This window comes from Ciona robusta, unplaced genomic scaffold (genome assembly GCF_009617815.1).
Source record: "Ciona robusta unplaced genomic scaffold, ASM961781v2 AP042771.1".
Classification (NCBI taxonomy): Eukaryota; Metazoa; Chordata; class Ascidiacea; order Phlebobranchia; family Cionidae; genus Ciona; species Ciona robusta.
Window position 1 is genome coordinate 1 of NW_028323150.1, and position 19,661 is coordinate 19,661.

General features: G+C 35.7%; 32 non-coding genes across 32 annotated transcripts; 24 read left to right on the plus strand and 8 right to left on the minus strand.

Moving 5' to 3' along the window:
* The first annotated feature begins 201 nt into the window (after window positions 1-201).
* Window positions 202-274, plus strand: Trnar-acg (transfer RNA arginine (anticodon ACG)). Its single transcript has one exon. It is a non-coding gene; the product is annotated as a tRNA-Arg (tRNA).
* A 906-nt stretch (window positions 275-1,180) lies between these two features.
* On the plus strand, window positions 1,181-1,253 carry Trnar-ucg (transfer RNA arginine (anticodon UCG)). The gene has a single exon. It is a non-coding gene; the product is annotated as a tRNA-Arg (tRNA).
* Window positions 1,254-1,840: 587 nt separating this feature from the next.
* Trnac-gca (transfer RNA cysteine (anticodon GCA)) lies at window positions 1,841-1,912 on the minus strand. The gene has a single exon. It is a non-coding gene; the product is annotated as a tRNA-Cys (tRNA).
* A 227-nt stretch (window positions 1,913-2,139) lies between these two features.
* Trnar-acg (transfer RNA arginine (anticodon ACG)) lies at window positions 2,140-2,212 on the plus strand. Its single transcript has one exon. It is a non-coding gene; the product is annotated as a tRNA-Arg (tRNA).
* A 717-nt stretch (window positions 2,213-2,929) lies between these two features.
* Trnar-ucg (transfer RNA arginine (anticodon UCG)) lies at window positions 2,930-3,002 on the plus strand. Its single transcript has one exon. It is a non-coding gene; the product is annotated as a tRNA-Arg (tRNA).
* Window positions 3,003-3,481: 479 nt separating this feature from the next.
* Window positions 3,482-3,554, plus strand: Trnar-acg (transfer RNA arginine (anticodon ACG)). Its single transcript has one exon. It is a non-coding gene; the product is annotated as a tRNA-Arg (tRNA).
* A 549-nt stretch (window positions 3,555-4,103) lies between these two features.
* On the plus strand, window positions 4,104-4,175 carry Trnar-ucg (transfer RNA arginine (anticodon UCG)). The gene has a single exon. It is a non-coding gene; the product is annotated as a tRNA-Arg (tRNA).
* Window positions 4,176-4,763: 588 nt separating this feature from the next.
* Window positions 4,764-4,835, minus strand: Trnac-gca (transfer RNA cysteine (anticodon GCA)). Its single transcript has one exon. It is a non-coding gene; the product is annotated as a tRNA-Cys (tRNA).
* Window positions 4,836-5,062: 227 nt separating this feature from the next.
* Trnar-acg (transfer RNA arginine (anticodon ACG)) lies at window positions 5,063-5,135 on the plus strand. The gene has a single exon. It is a non-coding gene; the product is annotated as a tRNA-Arg (tRNA).
* A 1,423-nt stretch (window positions 5,136-6,558) lies between these two features.
* Window positions 6,559-6,631, plus strand: Trnar-acg (transfer RNA arginine (anticodon ACG)). The gene has a single exon. It is a non-coding gene; the product is annotated as a tRNA-Arg (tRNA).
* Window positions 6,632-7,180: 549 nt separating this feature from the next.
* On the plus strand, window positions 7,181-7,253 carry Trnar-ucg (transfer RNA arginine (anticodon UCG)). Its single transcript has one exon. It is a non-coding gene; the product is annotated as a tRNA-Arg (tRNA).
* Window positions 7,254-7,840: 587 nt separating this feature from the next.
* Window positions 7,841-7,912, minus strand: Trnac-gca (transfer RNA cysteine (anticodon GCA)). The gene has a single exon. It is a non-coding gene; the product is annotated as a tRNA-Cys (tRNA).
* Window positions 7,913-8,141: 229 nt separating this feature from the next.
* Trnar-acg (transfer RNA arginine (anticodon ACG)) lies at window positions 8,142-8,214 on the plus strand. Its single transcript has one exon. It is a non-coding gene; the product is annotated as a tRNA-Arg (tRNA).
* A 549-nt stretch (window positions 8,215-8,763) lies between these two features.
* Window positions 8,764-8,836, plus strand: Trnar-ucg (transfer RNA arginine (anticodon UCG)). The gene has a single exon. It is a non-coding gene; the product is annotated as a tRNA-Arg (tRNA).
* Window positions 8,837-9,423: 587 nt separating this feature from the next.
* On the minus strand, window positions 9,424-9,495 carry Trnac-gca (transfer RNA cysteine (anticodon GCA)). Its single transcript has one exon. It is a non-coding gene; the product is annotated as a tRNA-Cys (tRNA).
* Window positions 9,496-10,051: 556 nt separating this feature from the next.
* On the plus strand, window positions 10,052-10,124 carry Trnar-ucg (transfer RNA arginine (anticodon UCG)). The gene has a single exon. It is a non-coding gene; the product is annotated as a tRNA-Arg (tRNA).
* Window positions 10,125-10,710: 586 nt separating this feature from the next.
* On the minus strand, window positions 10,711-10,782 carry Trnac-gca (transfer RNA cysteine (anticodon GCA)). The gene has a single exon. It is a non-coding gene; the product is annotated as a tRNA-Cys (tRNA).
* A 1,458-nt stretch (window positions 10,783-12,240) lies between these two features.
* Window positions 12,241-12,312, minus strand: Trnac-gca (transfer RNA cysteine (anticodon GCA)). The gene has a single exon. It is a non-coding gene; the product is annotated as a tRNA-Cys (tRNA).
* Window positions 12,313-12,541: 229 nt separating this feature from the next.
* On the plus strand, window positions 12,542-12,614 carry Trnar-acg (transfer RNA arginine (anticodon ACG)). The gene has a single exon. It is a non-coding gene; the product is annotated as a tRNA-Arg (tRNA).
* Window positions 12,615-13,008: 394 nt separating this feature from the next.
* On the plus strand, window positions 13,009-13,081 carry Trnar-acg (transfer RNA arginine (anticodon ACG)). The gene has a single exon. It is a non-coding gene; the product is annotated as a tRNA-Arg (tRNA).
* Window positions 13,082-13,630: 549 nt separating this feature from the next.
* Window positions 13,631-13,703, plus strand: Trnar-ucg (transfer RNA arginine (anticodon UCG)). The gene has a single exon. It is a non-coding gene; the product is annotated as a tRNA-Arg (tRNA).
* A 596-nt stretch (window positions 13,704-14,299) lies between these two features.
* Window positions 14,300-14,371, minus strand: Trnac-gca (transfer RNA cysteine (anticodon GCA)). Its single transcript has one exon. It is a non-coding gene; the product is annotated as a tRNA-Cys (tRNA).
* Window positions 14,372-14,598: 227 nt separating this feature from the next.
* Trnar-acg (transfer RNA arginine (anticodon ACG)) lies at window positions 14,599-14,671 on the plus strand. The gene has a single exon. It is a non-coding gene; the product is annotated as a tRNA-Arg (tRNA).
* Window positions 14,672-15,063: 392 nt separating this feature from the next.
* Trnar-acg (transfer RNA arginine (anticodon ACG)) lies at window positions 15,064-15,136 on the plus strand. The gene has a single exon. It is a non-coding gene; the product is annotated as a tRNA-Arg (tRNA).
* A 455-nt stretch (window positions 15,137-15,591) lies between these two features.
* On the plus strand, window positions 15,592-15,664 carry Trnar-acg (transfer RNA arginine (anticodon ACG)). The gene has a single exon. It is a non-coding gene; the product is annotated as a tRNA-Arg (tRNA).
* A 255-nt stretch (window positions 15,665-15,919) lies between these two features.
* Trnar-ucg (transfer RNA arginine (anticodon UCG)) lies at window positions 15,920-15,992 on the plus strand. The gene has a single exon. It is a non-coding gene; the product is annotated as a tRNA-Arg (tRNA).
* A 903-nt stretch (window positions 15,993-16,895) lies between these two features.
* On the plus strand, window positions 16,896-16,968 carry Trnar-acg (transfer RNA arginine (anticodon ACG)). The gene has a single exon. It is a non-coding gene; the product is annotated as a tRNA-Arg (tRNA).
* A 549-nt stretch (window positions 16,969-17,517) lies between these two features.
* Trnar-ucg (transfer RNA arginine (anticodon UCG)) lies at window positions 17,518-17,590 on the plus strand. The gene has a single exon. It is a non-coding gene; the product is annotated as a tRNA-Arg (tRNA).
* Window positions 17,591-18,188: 598 nt separating this feature from the next.
* Window positions 18,189-18,260, minus strand: Trnac-gca (transfer RNA cysteine (anticodon GCA)). The gene has a single exon. It is a non-coding gene; the product is annotated as a tRNA-Cys (tRNA).
* Window positions 18,261-18,487: 227 nt separating this feature from the next.
* Trnar-acg (transfer RNA arginine (anticodon ACG)) lies at window positions 18,488-18,560 on the plus strand. The gene has a single exon. It is a non-coding gene; the product is annotated as a tRNA-Arg (tRNA).
* A 453-nt stretch (window positions 18,561-19,013) lies between these two features.
* Trnar-acg (transfer RNA arginine (anticodon ACG)) lies at window positions 19,014-19,086 on the plus strand. The gene has a single exon. It is a non-coding gene; the product is annotated as a tRNA-Arg (tRNA).
* Window positions 19,087-19,540: 454 nt separating this feature from the next.
* On the plus strand, window positions 19,541-19,613 carry Trnar-acg (transfer RNA arginine (anticodon ACG)). Its single transcript has one exon. It is a non-coding gene; the product is annotated as a tRNA-Arg (tRNA).
* The last annotated feature ends 48 nt before the right edge of the window (window positions 19,614-19,661 follow it).

Genomic DNA, 19,661 nt, shown 5'->3' on the forward strand with positions numbered 1-19,661 from the left:
ATATACAATAACTTACCGAACTGTAAATTACATTACTATGGCCAATGGATCAGGCGTCCGACTGCGATTCAGAAGATTGAGCAATTGATATAATTTCAAACAAAAAAAACAAGTGTCTAGATAATGTTATTACGATACAAATTAATTCAAATCCAACAGAATTGGTTGGATAGAAAGCGAACTGTAGAGTTGCAGCGCCATGGCCGCATGGCCCAATGGATAAGGCGTCTGACTACGAATCATAAGATTGAGGGTTCGAGTCCCTCTGCGGTCAATTTTGTTTTATTTAGAATTGTCCAATCAGAAGACTGAGTTCTCGAGTCCCTCTGTGGTCAATTTTGTTTTGTTTAGAATTGTCCAATCAGAAGACTGAGTACTCGAGTCCCTCTGTGTTCAATATTGCTTTATTTAATGTTCAAATAAACGAATAAGAAAAGTGGATATATAGTTTTCAATAAAAAAAAAACAATGTCTTGATAATGTTAATACGATACAAACTAATTCAAATCCAACGAAATTAGGTTTGGATAGAAAGCGAACTGTAAATTACATTACTATGGCCGCATGGCCCAATGTATAAGGCGTCTGACTTCGAAACAGAAAACTGAGGGTTCGAGTCCTTCTGTGGTCAGTTTAGATTTCTTTAGTATTGTCCAATCAGAAGACTGAGTACTCGAGTCCCTCTGTGTTCAATATTGCTTTATTTAATGTTCAAATAAACGAATAAGAAAAGTGGATAAATAGTTTTCAATAAAAAAAACAATGTTTTGATAATGTTAATACGATACAAACTAATTCAAATCCAACGAAATTAGGTTTGGATAGAAAGCGAACTGTAAATTACATTACTATGGCCGCATGGCCCAATGTATAAGGCGTCTGACTTCGAAACAGAAAACTGAGGGTTCGAGTCCTTCTGTGGTCAGTTTAGATTTCTTTAGTATTGTCCAATCAGAAGATTGTGTACTCGAGTCCCTCTGTTTTCAGTATTGCTTTATATAATGTACAACTATACGAATGAGAAAAGTGGATATATAATTTTAAACAAAAAACAAGTGTCTAGATAATGTTAATACCATACATTTTAAACAAAAATAACAAATGTATGTATGATAAAAATGAATTCAACTCCAAAGCAATTGGGTTAGATAGAAAGAGGACTTCAGTGTTGAAATGCAATGGCCGCATGGCCCAATGGATAAGGCGTCTGACTTCGAATCAGAAGATTGAGGGTTCGAGTCCCTCTGTGGTCAATTTTGTTTTATTTAGAATTGTCCAATCAGAAGATTGAGTACTCAAGTCCCTCTCTGTTCAATACTGGTTCATTTAATGTACAACTATACGAATAAGAAAAGTGGATATATATTTTAAACAAAAAAAACAAATCTCTTGATCATGTTAATACCATACAAATTAATTCAAATCCAACGAAATTGGGTTAGATAGAAAGCGAATTCTAGAGTTGCAGTACTATGGTCGCATGGCCCAATGGATAAGCCGTCTCACTGCGAATCAGAAGATTGATGGTTCGAGTTCCTGTCTTGGTCATAGTTGTTGTTTAATGTACAATTCCAATTTTAAACCACATTGTATTAACAAGGTAACTAATATTCAAATCCTTTGCACTTCTGTTGCGTATGGTATAGTAACCTACCTGCGGTGCATTCGTGCGTGTGCGTGGCCCAATGGATTTTGGTTTTAAGTTCGCCAACGCTTAAATTTGTACAGAAAAATAAAGGTAATCATACTTTCAAACCGAGTAATCAGTTGTTTAAAACTTTGCACCAGTACGTTATGCGAATCGAAAACGTTCGAAGTAAATGTTGGATATAATCCATAAAGGGGACACCCGGATTTGAACCAGGGACCTCTCGATCTGCAGTCGAATGCTCTACCACTGAGCTATATCCCCACACATTGCAAGGTATACAGACATATATACAATAACTTACCGAACTGTAAATTACATTACTATGGCCCAATGGATAAGGCGTCCGACTGCGATTCAGAAGATTGAGCAATTGATATAATTTCAAACAAAAAAAACAAGTGTCTAGATAATGTTATTACGATACAAATTAATTTAAATCCAACAGAATTGGGTTGGATAGAAAGCGAAATGTAGAGTTGCAGCGCCATGGCCGCATGGCCCAATGGATAAGGCGTCTGACTACGAATCATAAGATTGAGGGTTCGAGTCCCTCTGTGGTCAATCTTGTTTTGTTTAGAATTGTCCAATCAGAAGACTGAGTACTCGAGTCCCTCTGTGTTCAATATTGCTTTATTTAATGTTCAAATAAACCAATAAGAAAAGTGGATATATAGTTTTCAATAAAAAAAAAACAATGTCTTGATAATGTTAATACGATACAAACTAATTCAAATCCAACGAAATTAGGTTTGGATAGAAAGCGAACTGTAAATTACATTACTATGGCCGCTTGGCCCAGTGGATAAGGCGTCCGACTGCGATTCAGAAGATTGAGCAATTGACATAATTTCAAACAAAAAAAAAACAAGTGTCTAGATAATGTTATTACGATACAAATTAATTCAAATCCATCAGAATTGGGTTGGATAGAAAGCGAACTGTAGAGTTGCAACGCCATGGCCCAATGGATAAGGCGTCTGACTACGAATCAGAAGATTGAGGGTTCGAGTCCCTCTGTGGTCAATTTTGTTTTATTTAGAATTGTTCAATCAGAAGATTGTGTACTCGAGTCCCTCTGTTTTCAGTATTGCTTTATATAATGTACAACTATACGAATGAGAAAAGTGGATATATAATTTTCAACAAAAAACAAGTGTCTAGATAATGTTAATACCATACATTTTAAACAAAAATAACAAATGTATGTATGATAAAAATGAATTCAACTCCAAAGCAATTGGGCTAGATAGAAAGGGGACTTCAGTGTTTAAATGCAATGGCCGCATGGCCCAATGGATAAGGCGTCTGACTTCGAATCAGAAGATTGAGGGTTCGAGTCCCTCTGTGGTCAATTTTGTTTTATTTAGAATTGTCCAATCAGAAGATTGAGTACTCAAGTCCCTCTCTGTTCAATACTGGTTCATTTAATGTAGTCAATTTTGTTTTGTTTAGAATTGTCCAATCAGAAGACTGAGTACTCGAGTCCCTTTGTGTTCAATATTGCTTTATTTAATGTTCAAATAAACGAATAAGAAAAGTGGATATATAGTTTTCAATAAAAAAAACAATGTCTTGATAATGTTAATACGATACAAACTAATTCAAATCCAACGAAATTAGGTTTGGATAGAAAGCGAACTGTAAATTACATTACTATGGCCGCTTGGCCCAATGGATAAGGCGTCCGACTGCGATTCAGAAGATTGAGCAATTGACATAATTTCAAACAAAAAAAAACAAGTGTCTAGATAATGTTATTACGATACAAATTAATTCAAATCCAACAGAATTGGGTTGGATAGAAAGCGAACTGTAGAGTTGCAACGCCATGGCCGCATGGCCCAATGGATAAGGCGTCTGACTACGAATCATAAGATTGAGGGTTCGAGTCCCTCTGTGGTCAATTTTGTTTTATTTAGAATTGTCCAATCAGAAGACTGAGTATTCGAGTCCCTCTGTGTTCAATATTGCTTTATTTAATGTTCAAATAAACGAATAAGTAAAGTGGATAAATAGTTTTCAATAAAAAAACAATGTTTTGATAATGTTAATACGATACAAACTAATTCAAATCCAACGAAATTAGGTTTGGATAGAAAGCGAACTGTAAATTACATTACTATGGCCGCATGGCCCAATGTATAAGGCGTCTGACTTCGAAACAGAAAACTGAGGGTTCGAGTCCTTCTGTGGTCAGTTTAGATTTCTTTAGTATTGTCCAATCAGAAGATTGTGTACTCGAGTCCCTCTGTTTTCAGTATTGCTTTATATAATGTACAACTATACGAATGAGAAAAGTGGATATATAATTTTAAACAAAAAAACAAGTGTCTAGATAATGTTAATACCATACATTTTAAACAAAAATAACAAATGTATGTATGATAAAAATGAATTCAACTCCAAAGCAATTGGGCTAGATAGAAAGAGGACTTCAGTGTTTAAATGCAATGGCCGCATGGCCGATGGATAAGGCGTCTGACTTCGAATCAGAAGATTGAGGGTTCGAGTCCCTCTGTGGTCAATTTTGTTTTATTTAGAATTGTCCAATCAGAAGATTGAGTACTCAAGTCCCTCTCTGTTCAATACTGGTTCATTTAATATACAACTATACGAATAAGAAAAGTGGATATATATTTTAAACAAAAAAAAACAAATCTCTTTATCATGTTAATACCATACAAATTAATTGAAATCCAACGAAATTGGGTTAGATAGAAAGCGAATTCTAGAGTTGCAGTACTATGGTCGCATGGCCCAATGGATAAGCCGTCTCACTGCGAATCAGAAGATTGATGGTTCGAGTTCCTGTCTTGGTCATAGTTGTTGTTTAATGTACAATTCCAATTTTAAACCACATTGTATTAACAAGGTAACTAATATTCAAATCCTTTGTACTTCTGTTGCGTATGGTAGAGTAACCTACCTGCGGTGCATTCGTGCGTGTGCGTGGCCCAATGGATTTTGGTTTTAAGTTCGCCAACGCTTAAATTTGTACAGAAAAATAAAGGTAATCATACTTTCAAACCGAGTAATCAGTTGTTTAAAACTTTGCACCAGTACGTTATGCGAATCGAAAACGTTCGAAGTAAATGTTGGATATAATCCATAAAGGGGACACCCGGATTTGAACCAGGGACCTCTCGATCTGCAGTCGAATGCTCTACCACTGAGCTATATCCCCACACATTGCAAGGTATACAGACATATATACAATAACTTACCGAACTGTAAATTACATTACTATGGCCCAATGGATAAGGCGTCCGACTGCGATTCAGAAGATTGAGCAATTGATATAATTTCAAACAAAAAAAACAAGTGTCTAGATAATGTTATTACGATACAAATTAATTCAAATCCAACAGAATTGGGTTGGATAGAAAGCGAACTGTAGAGTTGCAGCGCCATGGCCGCATGGCCCAATGGATAAGGCGTCTGACTACGAATCATAAGATTGAGGGTTCGAGTCCCTCTGTGGTCAATTTTGTTTTATTTAGAATTGTCCAATCAGAAGACTGAGTTCTCGAGTCCCTCTGTGGTCAATTTTGTTTTGTTTAGAATTGTCCAATCAGAAGACTGAGTACTCGAGTCCCTCTGTGTTCAATATTGCTTTATTTAATGTTCAAATAAACGAATAAGAAAAGTGGATATATAGTTTTCAATAAAAAAAAAACAATGTCCTGATAATGTTAATACGATACAAACTAATTCAAATCCAACGAAATTAGGTTTGGATAGAAAGCGAACTGTAAATTACATTACTATGGCCGCTTGGCCCAATGGATAAGGCGTCCGACTGCGATTCAGAAGATTGAGCAATTGACATAATTTCAAACAAAAAAAAAACAAGTGTCTAGATAATGTTATTACGATACAAATTAATTCAAATCCAACAGAATTGGGTTGGATAGAAAGCGAACTGTAGAGTTGCAACGCCATGGCCCAATGGATAAGGCGTCTGACTACGAATCAGAAGATTGAGGGTTCGAGTCCCTCTGTGGTCAATTTTGTTTTATTTAGAATTGTTCAATCAGAAGATTGAGTACTCAAGTCCCTCTCTGTTCAATACTGGTTCATTTAATGTACAACTATACGAATAAGAAAAGTGGATATATATTTTAAACAAAAAAACAAATCTCTTGATCATGTTAATACCATACAAATTAATTCAACTCCAACGAAATTGGGTTAGATAGAAAGCGAATTCTAGAGTTGCAGTACTATGGTCGCATGGCCCAATGGATAAGCCGTCTCACTGCGAATCAGAAGATTGATGGTTCGAGTTCCTGTCTTGGTCATAGTTGTTGTTTAATGTACAATTCCAATTTTAAACCACATTGTATTAACAAGGTAACTAATATTCAAATCCTTTGCACTTCTGTTGCGTATGGTATAGTAACCTATGGTATAGTAACCTACCTGCGTATGGTATAGTAACCCCTGTGGTCAATTTTGTTTTATTTAGAATTGTCCAATCAGAAGACTGAGTTCTCGAGTCCCTCTGTGGTCAATTTTGTTTTGTTTAGAATTGTCCAATCAGAAGACTGAGTACTCGAGTCCCTCTGTGTTCAATATTGCTTTATTTAATGTTTAAATAAACGAATAAGAAAAGTGGATATATAGTTTTCAATAAAAAAAAACAATGTCTTGATAATGTTAATACGATACAAACTAATTCAAATCCAACGAAATTAGGTTTGGATAGAAAGCGAACTGTAAATTACATTACTATGGCCGCTTGGCCCAATGGATAAGGCGTCCGACTGCGATTCAGAAGATTGAGCAATTGACATAATTTCAAAAAAAAACAACAAGTGTCTAGATAATGTTATTACGATACAAATTAATTCAAATCCAACAGAATTGGGTTGGATAGAAAGCGAACTGTAGAGTTGCAACGCCATGGCCGCATGGCCCAATGGATAAGGCGTCTGACTACGAATCAGAAGATTGAGGGTTCGAGTCCCTCTGTGGTCAATTTTGTTTTATTTAGAATTGTCCAATCAGAAGACTGAGTACTCGAGTCCCTCTGTGTTCGATATTGCTTTATTTAATGTTCAGATAAACGAATAAGAAAAGTGGATAAATAGTTTTCAATAAAAAAAACAATGTTTTGATAATGTTAATACGATACAAACTAATTCAAATCCAACGAAATTAGGTTTGGATAGAAAGCGAACTGTAAATTACATTACTATGGCCGCATGGCCCAATGTATAAGGCGTCTGACTTCGAAACAGAAAACTGAGGGTTCGAGTCCTTATGTGGTGAGTTTAGATTTCTTTAGTATTGTCCAATCAGAAGATTGTGTACTCGAGTCCCTCTGTTTTCAGTATTGCTTTATATAATGTACAACTATACGAATGAGAAAAGTGGATATATAATTTTAAACATAAAACAAGTGTCTAGATAATGTTAATACCATACATTTTAAACAAAAATAACAAATATATGTATGATAAAAATGAATTCAATTCCAAAGCAATTGGGCTAGATAGAAAGAGGACTTCAGTGTTTAAATGCACTGGCCGCATGGCCCAATGGATAAGGCGTCTGACTTCGAATCAGAAGATTGAGGGTTCGACTCCCTCTGTGGTCAATTTTGTTTTATTTAGAATTGTCCAATCAGAAGATTGAGTACTCAAGTCCCTCTCTGTTCAATACTGGTTCATTTAATGTACAACTATACGAATAAGAAAAGTGGATATATATTTTAAACAAAAAAAACAAATCTCGTGATCATGTTAATACCATACAAATTAATTCAAATCCAACGAAATTGGGTTAGATAGAAAGCGAATTCTAGAGTTGCAGTACTATGGTCGCATGGCCCAATGGATAAGCCGTCTCACTGCGAATCAGAAGATTGATGGTTCGAGTTCCTGTCTTGGTCATAGTTGTTGTTTAATGTACAATTCCAATTTTAAACCACATTGTATTAACAAGGTAACTAATATTCGAATCCTTTGCACTTCTGTTGCGTATGGTATAGTAACCTACCTGCGGTGCATTCGTGCGTGTGCGTGGCCCAATGGATTTTGGTTTTAAGTTCGCCAACGCTAAAATTTGTACAGAAAAATAAAGGTAATCATACTTTCAAACCGAGTAATCAGTTGTTTAAAACTTTGCACCAGTACGTTATGCGAATCGAAAACGTTCGAAGTAAATGTTGGATATAATCCATAAAGGGGACACCCGGATTTGAACCAGGGACCTCTCGATCTGCAGTCGAATGCTCTACCACTGAGCTATATCCCCACACATTGCAAGGAATACAGACGTATATACAATAACTTACCGAACTGTAAATTACATTACTATGGCCCAATGGATAAGGCGTCCGACTGCGATTCAGAAGATTGAGCAATTGACATAATTTCAAACAAAAAAAAAACAAGTGTCTAGATAATGTTATTACGATACAAATTAATTCAAATCCAACAGAATTGGGTTGGATAGAAAGCGAACTGTAGACTTGCAACGCCATGGCCGCATGGCCCAATGGATAAGGCGTCTGACTACGAATCAGAAGATTGAGGGTTCGAGTCCCTCTGTGGTCAATTTTGTTTTATTTAGAATTGTCCAATCAGAAGACTGAGTACTCGAGTCCCTCTGTGTTCGATATTGCTTTATTTAATGTTCAGATAAACGAATAAGAAAAGTGGATAAATAGTTTTCAATAAAAAAAACAATGTTTTGATAATGTTAATACGATACAAACTAATTCAAATCCAACGAAATTAGGTTTGGATAGAAAGCGAACTGTAAATTACATTACTATGGCCGCATGGCCCAATGTATAAGGCGTCTGACTTCGAAACAGAAAACTGAGGGTTCGAGTCCTTATGTGGTGAGTTTTGATTTCTTTAGTATTGTCCAATCAGAAGATTGTGTACTCGAGTCCCTCTGTTTTCAGTATTGCTTTATATAATGTACAACTATACGAATGAGAAAAGTGGATATATAATTTTAAACAAAAAACAAGTGTCTAGATAATGTTAATACCATACATTTTAAACAAAAATAACAAATATATGTATGATAAAAATGAATTCAATTCCAAAGCAATTGGGCTAGATAGAAAGAGGACTTCAGTGTTTAAATGCAATGGCCGCATGGCCCAATGGATAAGGCGTCTGACTTCGAATCAGAAGATTGAGGGTTCGACTCCCTCTGTGGTCAATTTTGTTTTATTTAGAATTGTCCAATCAGAAGATTGAGTACTCAAGTCCCTCTCTGTTCAATACTGGTTCATTTAATGTACAACTATACGAATAAGAAAAGTGGATATATATTTTAAACAAAAAAAACAAATCTCTTAATCATGTTAATACCATACAAATTAATTCAAATCCAACGAAATTGGGTTAGATAGAAAGCGAATTCTAGAGTTGCAGTACTATGGTCGCATGGCCCAATGGATAAGCCGTCTCACTGCGAATCAGAAGATTGATGGTTCGAGTTCCTGTCTTGGTCATAGTTGTTGTTTAATGTACAATTCCAATTTTAAACCACATTGTATTAACAAGGTAACTAATATTCGAATCCTTTGCACTTCTGTTGCGAATGGTATAGTAACCTACCTGCGGTGCATTCGTGCGTGTGCGTGGCCCAATGGATTTTGGTTTTAAGTTCGCCAACGCTAAAATTTGTACAGAAAAATAAAGGTAATCATACTTTCAAACCGAGTAATCAGTTGTTTAAAACTTTGCACCAGTACGTTATGCGAATCGAAAACGTTCGAAGTAAATGTTGGATATAATCCATAAAGGGGACACCCGGATTTGAACCAGGGACCTCTCGATCTGCAGTCGAATGCTCTACCACTGAGCTATATCCCCACACATTGCAAGGAATACAGACATATATACAATAACTTACCGAACTGTAAATTACATTACTATGGCCCAATGGATAAGGCGTCCGACTGCGATTCAGAAGATTGAGCAATTGACATAATTTCAAACAAAAAAAAAACAAGTGTCTAGATAATGTTATTACGATACAAATTAATTCAAATCCAACAGAATTGGGTTGGATAGAAAGCGAACTGTAAATTACATTACTATGGCCGCATGGCCCAATGTATAAGGCGTCTGACTTCGAAACAGAAAACTGAGGGTTCGAGTCCTTATGTGGTGAGTTTAGATTTCTTTAGTATTGTCCAATCAGAAGATTGTGTACTCGAGTCCCTCTGTTTTCAGTATTGCTTTATATAATGTACAACTATACGAATGAGAAAAGTGGATATATAATTTTAAACAAAAAACAAGTGTCTAGATAATGTTAATACCATACATTTTAAACAAAAATAACAAATATATGTATGATAAAAATGAATTCAATTCCAAAGCAATTGGGCTAGATAGAAAGAGGACTTCAGTGTTTAAATGCAATGGCCGCATGGCCCAATGGATAAGGCGTCTGACTTCGAATCAGAAGATTGAGGGTTCGACTCCCTCTGTAGTCAATTTTGTTTTATTTAGAATTGTCCAATCAGAAGATTGAGTACTCAAGTCCCTCTCTGTTCAATACTGGTTCATTTAATGTACAACTATACGAATAAGAAAAGTGGATATATATTTTAAACAAAAAAACAAATCTCTTGATCATGTTAATACCATACAAATTAATTCAAATCCAACGAAATTGGGTTAGATAGAAAGCGAATTCTAGAGTTGCAGTACTATGGTCGCATGGCCCAATGGATAAGCCGTCTCACTGCGAATCAGAAGATTGATGGTTCGAGTTCCTGTCTTGGTCATAGTTGTTGTTTAATGTACAATTCCAATTTTAAACCACATTGTATTAACAAGGTAACTAATATTCGAATCCTTTGCACTTCTGTTGCGTATGGTATAGTAACCTACCTGCGGTGCATTCGTGCGTGTGCGTGGCCCAATGGATTTTGGTTTTAAGTTCGCCAACGCTAAAATTTGTACAGAAAAATAAAGGTAATCATACTTTCAAACCGAGTAATCAGTTGTTTAAAACTTTGCACCAGTACGTTATGCGAATCGAAAACGTTCGAAGTAAATGTTGGATATAATCCATAAAGGGGACACCCGGATTTGAACCAGGGACCTCTCGATCTGCAGTCGAATGCTCTACCACTGAGCTATATCCCCACACATTGCAAGGTATACAGACATATATACAATAACTTACCGAACTGTAAATTACATTACTATGGCCCAATGGATAAGGCGTCCGACTGCGATTCAGAAGATTGAGCAATTGATATAATTTCAAACAAAAAAAACAAGTGTCTAGATAATGTTATTACGATACAAACTAATTCAAATCCAACGAAATTAGGTTTGGATAGAAAGCGAACTGTAAATTACATTACTATGGCCGCATGGCCCAATGTATAAGGCGTCTGACTTCGAAACAGAAAACTGAGGGTTCGAGTCCTTCTGTGGTCAGTTTAGATTTCTTTAGTATTGTCCAATCAGAAGACTGAGTACTCGAGTCCCTCTGTGTTCAATATTGCTTTATTTAATGTTCAAATAAACGAATAAGAAAAGTGGATAAATAGTTTTCAATAAAAAAAACAATGTTTTGATAATGTTAATACGATACAAACTAATTCAAATCCAACGAAATTAGGTTTGGATAGAAAGCGAACTGTAAATTACATTACTATGGCCGCATGGCCCAATGTATAAGGCGTCTGACTTCGAAACAGAAAACTGAGGGTTCGAGTCCTTCTGTGGTCAGTTTAGATTTCTTTAGTATTGTCCAATCAGAAGATTGTGTACTCGAGTCCCTCTGTTTTCAGTATTGCTTTATATAATGTACAACTATACGAATGAGAAAAGTGGATATATAATTTTAAACAAAAAACAAGTGTCTAGATAATGTTAATACCATACATTTTAAACAAAAATAACAAATGTATGTATGATAAAAATGAATTCAACTCCAAAGCAATTGGGTTAGATATTCGAATCAGAAGATTGAGGGTTCGAGTCCCTCTGTGGTCAATTTTGTTTTATTTAGAATTGTCCAATCAGAAGATTGAGTACTCAAGTCCCTCTCTGTTCAATACTGGTTCATTTAATGTACAACTATACGAATAAGAAAAGTGGATATATATTTTAAACAAAAAAAACAAATCTCTTGATCATGTTAATACCATACAAATTAATTCAAATCCAACGAAATTGGGTTAGATAGAAAGCGAATTCTAGAGTTGCAGTACTATGGTCGCATGGCCCAATGGATAAGCCGTCTCACTGCGAATCAGAAGATTGATGGTTCGAGTTCCTGTCTTGGTCATAGTTGTTGTTTAATGTACAATTCCAATTTTAAACCACATTGTATTAACAAGGTAACTAATATTCAAATCCTTTGCACTTCTGTTGCGTATGGTATAGTAACCTACCTGCGGTGCATTCGTGCGTGTGCGTGGCCCAATGGATTTTGGTTTTAAGTTCGCCAACGCTTAAATTTGTACAGAAAAATAAAGGTAATCATACTTTCAAACCGAGTAATCAGTTGTTTAAAACTTTGCACCAGTACGTTATGCGAATCGAAAACGTTCGAAGTAAATGTTGGATATAATAAATGGACAATAATAAAGGGGACACCCGGATTTGAACCAGGGACCTCTCGAAATGCAGTCGAATGCTCTACCACTGAGCTATATCCCCACACATTGCAAGGTATACAGACATATATACAATAACTTACCGAACTGTAAATTACATTACTATGGCCCAATGGATAAGGCGTCCGACTGCGATTCAGAAGATTGAGCAATTGATATAATTTCAAACAAAAAAAAAACAAGTGTCTAGATAATGTTATTACGATACAAATTAATTCAAATCCAACAGAATTGGGTTGGATAGAAAGCGAACTGTAGAATTGCAGCGCCATGGCCGCATGGCCCAATGGATAAGGCGTCTGACTACGAATCATAAGATTGAGGGTTCGAGTCCCTCTGTGGTCAATTTTGTTTTATTTAGAATTGTCCAATCAGAAGACTGAGTACTCGAGTCCCTCTGTGTTCAATATTGCTTTATTTAATGTTTAAATAAACGAATAAGAAAAGTGGATATATAGTTTTCAATAAAAAAATACAATGTCTTGATAATGTTAATACGATACAAACTAATTCAAATCCAACGAAATTAGGTTTGGATAGAAAGCGAACTGTAAATTACATTACTATTGCCGCTTGGCCCAATGGATAAGGCGTCCGACTGCGATTCAGAAGATTGAGCAATTGACATAATTTCAAAAAAAAACAACAAGTGTCTAGATAATGTTATTACGATACAAATTAATTCAAATCCAACAGAATTGGGTTGGATAGAAAGCGAACTGTAGAGTTGCAACGCCATGGCCGCATGGCCCAATGGATAAGGCGTCTGACTACGAATCAGAAGATTGAGGGTTCGAGTCCCTCTGTGGTCAATTTTGTTTTATTTAGAATTGTCCAATCAGAAGACTGAGTACTCGAGTCCCTCTGTGTTCAATATTGCTTTATTTAATGTTCAAATAAACGAATAAGAAAAGTGGATAAATAGTTTTCAATAAAAAAAACATTGTTTTGATAATGTTAATACGATACAAACTAATTCAAATCCAACGAAATTAGGTTTGGATAGAAAGCGAACTGTAAATTACATTACTATGGCCGCATGGCCCAATGTATAAGGCGTCTGACTTCGAAACAGAAAACTGAGGGTTCGAGTCCTTCTGTGGTCAGTTTAGATTTCTTTAGTATTGTCCAATCAGACGATTGTGTACTCGAGTCCCTCTGTTTTCAGTATTGCTTTATATAATGTACAACTATACGAATGAGAAAAGTGGATATATAATTTTAAACAAAAAACAAGTGTCTAGATAATGTTAATACCATACATTTTAAACAAAAATAACAAATGTATGTATGATAAAAATGAATTCAACTCCAAAGCAATTGGGCTAAATAGAAAGAGGACTTCAGTGTTTAAATGCAATGGCCGCATGGCCCAATGGATAAGGCGTCAGACTTCGAATCAGAAGATTGAGGGTTCGAGTCCCTCTGTGGTCAATTTTGTTTTATTTAGAATTGTCCAATCAGAAGATTGAGTACTCAAGTCCCTCTCTGTTCAATACTGGTTCACTTAATGTACAACTATACGAATAAGAAAAGTGGATATATTTTTTAAACAAAAAAACAAATCTCTTGATCATGTTAATACCATACAAATTAATTCAAATCCAACGAAATTGGGTTAGATAGAAAGCGAATTCTAGAGTTGCAGTACTATGGTCGCATGGCCCAATGGATAAGCCGTCTCACTGCGAATCAGAAGATTGATGGTTCGAGTTCCTGTCTTGGTCATAGTTGTTGTTTAATGTACAATTCCAATTTTAAACCACATTGGATTAACAAGGTAACTAATATTCAAATCCTTTGCACTTCTGTTGCGTATGGTATAGTAACCTACCTGCGGTGCATTCGTGCGTGTGCGTGGCCCAATGGATTTTGGTTTTAAGTTCGCCAACGCTTAAATTTGTACAAAAAAATAAAGGTAATCATACTTTCAAACCGAGTAATCAGTTGTTTAAAACTTTGCACCAGTACGTTATGCGAATCGAAAACGTTCGAAGTAAATGTTGGATATAATAAATGGACAATAATAAAGGGGACACCCGGATTTGAACCAGGGACCTCTCGATCTGCAGTCGAATGCTCTACCACTGAGCTATATCCCCACACATTGCAAGGTATACAGACATATATACAATAACTTAACGAACTGTAAATTACATTACTATGGCCCAATGGATAAGGCGTCCGACTGCGATTCAGAAGATTGAGCAATTGATATAATTTCAAACAAAAAAAACAAGTGTCTAGATAATGTTATTACGATACAAATTAATTCAAATCCAACAGAATTGGGTTGGATAGAAAGCGAACTGTAGAGTTGCAGCGCCATGGCCGCATAGCCCAATGGATAAGGCGTCTGACTACGAATCATAAGATTGAGGGTTCGAGTCCCTCTGTGGTCAATTTTGTTTTGTTTAGAATTGTCCAATCAGAAGACTGAGTACTCGAGTCCCTCTGTGTTCAATATTGCTTTATTTAATGTTCAAATAAACGAATAAGAAAAGTGGATATATAGTTTTCAATAAAAAAAAACAATGTCTTGATAATGTTAATACGATACAAACTAATTCAAATCCAACGAAATTAGGTTTGGATAGAAAGCGAACTGTAAATTACATTACTATGGCCGCTTGGCCCAATGGATAAGGCGTCCGACTGCGATTCAGAAGATTGAGCAATTGACATAATTTCAAAAAAAAAACAAGTGTCTAGATAATGTTATTACGATACAAATTAATTCAAATCCAACAGAATTGGGTTGGATAGAAAGCGAACTGTAGAGTTGCAGCGCCATGGCCGCATGGCCCAATGGATAAGGCGTCTGACTACGAATCATAAGATTGAGGGTTCGAGTCCCTCTGTGGTCAATTTTGTTTTATTTAGAATTGTCCAATCAGAAGACTGAGTTCTCGAGTCCCTCTGTGGTCAATTTTGTTTTGTTTAGAATTGTCCAATCAGAAGACTGAGTACTCGAGTCCCTCTGTGTTCAATATTGCTTTATTTAATGTTCAAATAAACCAATAAGAAAAGTGGATATATAGTTTTCAATAAAAAAAATAATGTCTTGATAATGTTAATACGATACAAACTAATTCAAATCCAACGAAATTAGGTTTGGATAGAAAGCGAACTGTAAATTACATTACTATGGCCGCTTGGCCCAATGGATAAGGCGTCCGACTGCGATTCAGAAGATTGAGCAATTGACATAATTTCAAACAAAAAAAAACAAGTGTCTAGATAATGTTATTACGATACAAATTAATTCAAATCCAACAGAATTGGGTTGGATAGAAAGCGAACTGTAGAGTTGCAACGCCATGGCCGCATGGCCCAATGGATAAGGCGTCTGACTACGAATCAGAAGATTGAGGGTTCGAGTCCCTCTGTGGTCAATTTTGTTTTATTTAGAATTGTCCAATCAGAAGATTGTGTACTCGAGTCCCTCTGTTTTCAGTATTGCTTTATATAATGTACAACTATACGAATGAGAAAAGTGGATATATAATTTTCAACAAAAAACAAGTGTCTAGATAATGTTAATACCATACATTTTAAACAAAAATAACAAATGTATGTATGATAATAATGAATTCAACTCCAAAGCAATTGGGCTAGATAGAAAGAGGACTTCAGTGTTTAAATGCAATGGCCGCATGGCCCAATGGATAAGGCGTCTGACTTCGAATCAGAAGATTGAGGGTTCGAGTCCCTCTGTGGTCAATTTTGTTTTATTTAGAATTGTCCAATCAGAAGATTGAGTACTCAAGTCCCTCTCTGTTCAATACTAGTTCATTTAATGTACAACTATACGAATAAGAAAAGTGGATATATATTTTAAACAAAAAAAAACAAATCTCTTGATCATGTTAATACCATACAAATTAATTCAACTCCAACGAAATTGGGTTAGATAGAAAGCGAATTCTAGAGTTGCAGTACTATGGTCGCATGGCCCAATGGATAAGCCGTCTCACTGCGAATCAGAAGATTGATGGTTCGAGTTCCTGTCTTGGTCATAGTTGTTGTTTAATGTACAATTCCAATTTTAAACCACATTGTATTAACAAGGTAACTAATATTCAAATCCTTTGCACTTCTGTTGCGTATGGTATAGTAACCTATGGTATAGTAACCTACCTGCGTATGGTATAGTAACCCCTGTTGTCAATTTTGTTTTATTTAGAATTGTCCAATCAGAAGACTGAGTTCTCGAGTCCCTCTGTGGTCAATTTTGTTTTGTTTAGAATTGTCCAATCAGAAGACTGAGTACTCGAGTCCCTCTGTGTTCAATATTGCTTTATTTAATGTTCAAATAAACGAATAAGAAAAGTGGATATATAGTTTTCAATAAAAAAAAACAATGTCTTGATAATGTTAATACGATACAAACTAATTCAAATCCAACGAAATTAGGTTTGGATAGAAAGCGAACTGTAAATTACATTACTATGGCCGCTTGGCCCAATGGATAAGGCGTCCGACTGCGATTCAGAAGATTGAGCAATTGACATAATTTCAAACAAAAAAAAACAAGTGTCTAGATAATGTTATTACGATACAAATTAATTCAAATCCAACAGAATTGGGTTGGATAGAAAGCGAACTGTAGAGTTGCAACGCCATGGCCGCATGGCCCAATGGATAAGGCGTCTGACTACGAATCATAAGATTGAGGGTTCGAGTCCCTCTGTGGTCAATTTTGTTTTATTTAGAATTGTCCAATCAGAAGACTGAGTATTCGAGTCCCTCTGTGTTCAATATTGCTTTATTTAATGTTCAAATAAACGAATAAGTAAAGTGGATAAATAGTTTTCAATAAAAAAAACAATGTTTTGATAATGTTAATACGATACAAACTAATTCAAATCCAACGAAATTAGGTTTGGATAGAAAGCGAACTGTAAATTACATTACTATGGCCGCATGGCCCAATGTATAAGGCGTCTGACTTCGAAACAGAAAACTGAGGGTTCGAGTCCTTCTGTGGTCAGTTTAGATTTCTTTAGTATTGTCCAATCAGAAGATTGTGTACTCGAGTCCCTCTGTTTTCAGTATTGCTTTATATAATGTACAACTATACGAATGAGAAAAGTGGATATATAATTTTAAACAAAAAACAAGTGTCTAGATAATGTTAATACCATACATTTTAAACAAAAATAACAAATGTATGTATGATAAAAATGAATTCAACTCCAAAGCAATTGGGCTAGATAGAAAGAGGACTTCAGTGTTTAAATGCAATGGCCGCATGGCCCAATGGATAAGGCGTCTGACTTCGAATCAGAAGATTGAGGGTTCGAGTCCCTCTGTGGTCAATTTTGTTTTATTTAGAATTGTCCAATCAGAAGATTGAGTACTCAAGTCCCTCTCTGTTCAATACTGGTTCATTTAATATACAACTATACGAATAAGAAAAGTGGATATATATTTTAAACAAAAAAAAACAAATCTCTTTATCATGTTAATACCATACAAATTAATTGAAATCCAACGAAATTGGGTTAGATAGAAAGCGAATTCTAGAGTTGCAGTACTATGGTCGCATGGCCCAATGGATAAGCCGTCTCACTGCGAATCAGAAGATTGATGGTTCGAGTTCCTGTCTTGGTCATAGTTGTTGTTTAATGTACAATTCCAATTTTAAACCACATTGTATTAACAAGGTAACTAATATTCAAATCCTTTGTACTTATGTTGCGTATGGTAGAGTAACCTACCTGCGGTGCATTCGTGCGTGTGCGTGGCCCAATGGATTTTGGTTTTAAGTTCGCCAACGCTTAAATTTGTACAGAAAAATAAAGGTAATCATACTTTCAAACCGAGTAATCAGTTGTTTAAAACTTTGCACCAGTACGTTATGCGAATCGAAAACGTTCGAAGTAAATGTTGGATATAATAAATGGACAATAATAAAGGGGACACCCGGATTTGAACCAGGGACCTCTCGATCTGCAGTCGAATGCTCTACCGCTGAGCTATATCCCCACACATTGCAAGGTATACAGACATATATACAATAACTTACCGAACTGTAAATTACATTACTATGGCCCAATGGATAAGGCGTCCGACTGCGATTCAGAAGATTGAGCAATTGATATAATTTCAAACAAAAAAAACAAGTGTCTAGATAATGTTATTACGATACAAATTAATTCAAATCCAACAGAATTGGGTTGGATAGAAAGCGAACTGTAGAGTTGCAGCGCCATGGCCGCATGGCCCAATGGATAAGGCGTCTGACTACGAATCATAAGATTGAGGGTTCGAGTCCCTCTGTGGTCAATTTTGTTTTATTTAGAATTGTCCAATCAGAAGACTGAGTTCTCGAGTCCCTCTGTGGTCAATTTTGTTTTGTTTAGAATTGTCCAATCAGAAGACTGAGTACTCGAGTCCCTCTGTGTTCAATATTGCTTTATTTAATGTTCAAATAAACGAATAAGAAAAGTGGATATATAGTTTTCAATAAAAAAAAACAATGTCTTGATAATGTTAATACGATACAAACTAATTCAAATCCAACGAAATTAGGTTTGGATAGAAAGCGAACTGTAAATTACATTACTATGGCCGCTTGGCCCAATGGATAAGGCGTCCGACTGCGATTCAGAAGATTGAGCAATTGACATAATTTCAAAAAAAAAACAAGTGTCTAGATAATGTTATTACGATACAAATTAATTCAAATCCAACAGAATTGGGTTGGATAGAAAGCGAACTGTAGAGTTGCAGCGCCATGGCCGCATGGCCCAATGGATAAGGCGTCTGACTACGAATCATAAGATTGAGGGTTCGAGTCCCTCTGTGGTCAATTTTGTTTTATTTAGAATTGTCCAATCAGAAGACTGAGTTCTCGAGTCCCTCTGTGGTCAATTTTGTTTTGTTTAGAATTGTCCAATCAGAAGACTGAGTACTCGAGTCCCTCTGTGTTCAATATTGCTTTATTTAATGTTCAAATAATCCAATAAGAAAAGTGGATATATAGTTTTCAATAAAAAAAATAATGTCTTGATAATGTTAATACGATACAAACTAATTCAAATCCAACGAAATTAGGTTTGGATAGAAAGCGAACTGTAAATTACATTACTATGGCCGCTTGGCCCAATGGATAAGGCGTCCGACTGCGATTCAGAAGATTGAGCAATTGACATAATTTCAAACAAAAAAAACAAGTGTCTAGATAATGTTATTACGATACAAATTAATTCAAATCCAACAGAATTGGGTTGGATAGAAAGCGAACTGTAGAGTTGCAACGCCATGGCCGCATGGCCCAATGGATAAGGCGTCTGACTACGAATCAGAAGATTGAGGGTTCGAGTCCCTCTGTGGTCAATTTTGTTTTATTTAGAATTGTCCAATCAGAAGATTGTGTACTCGAGT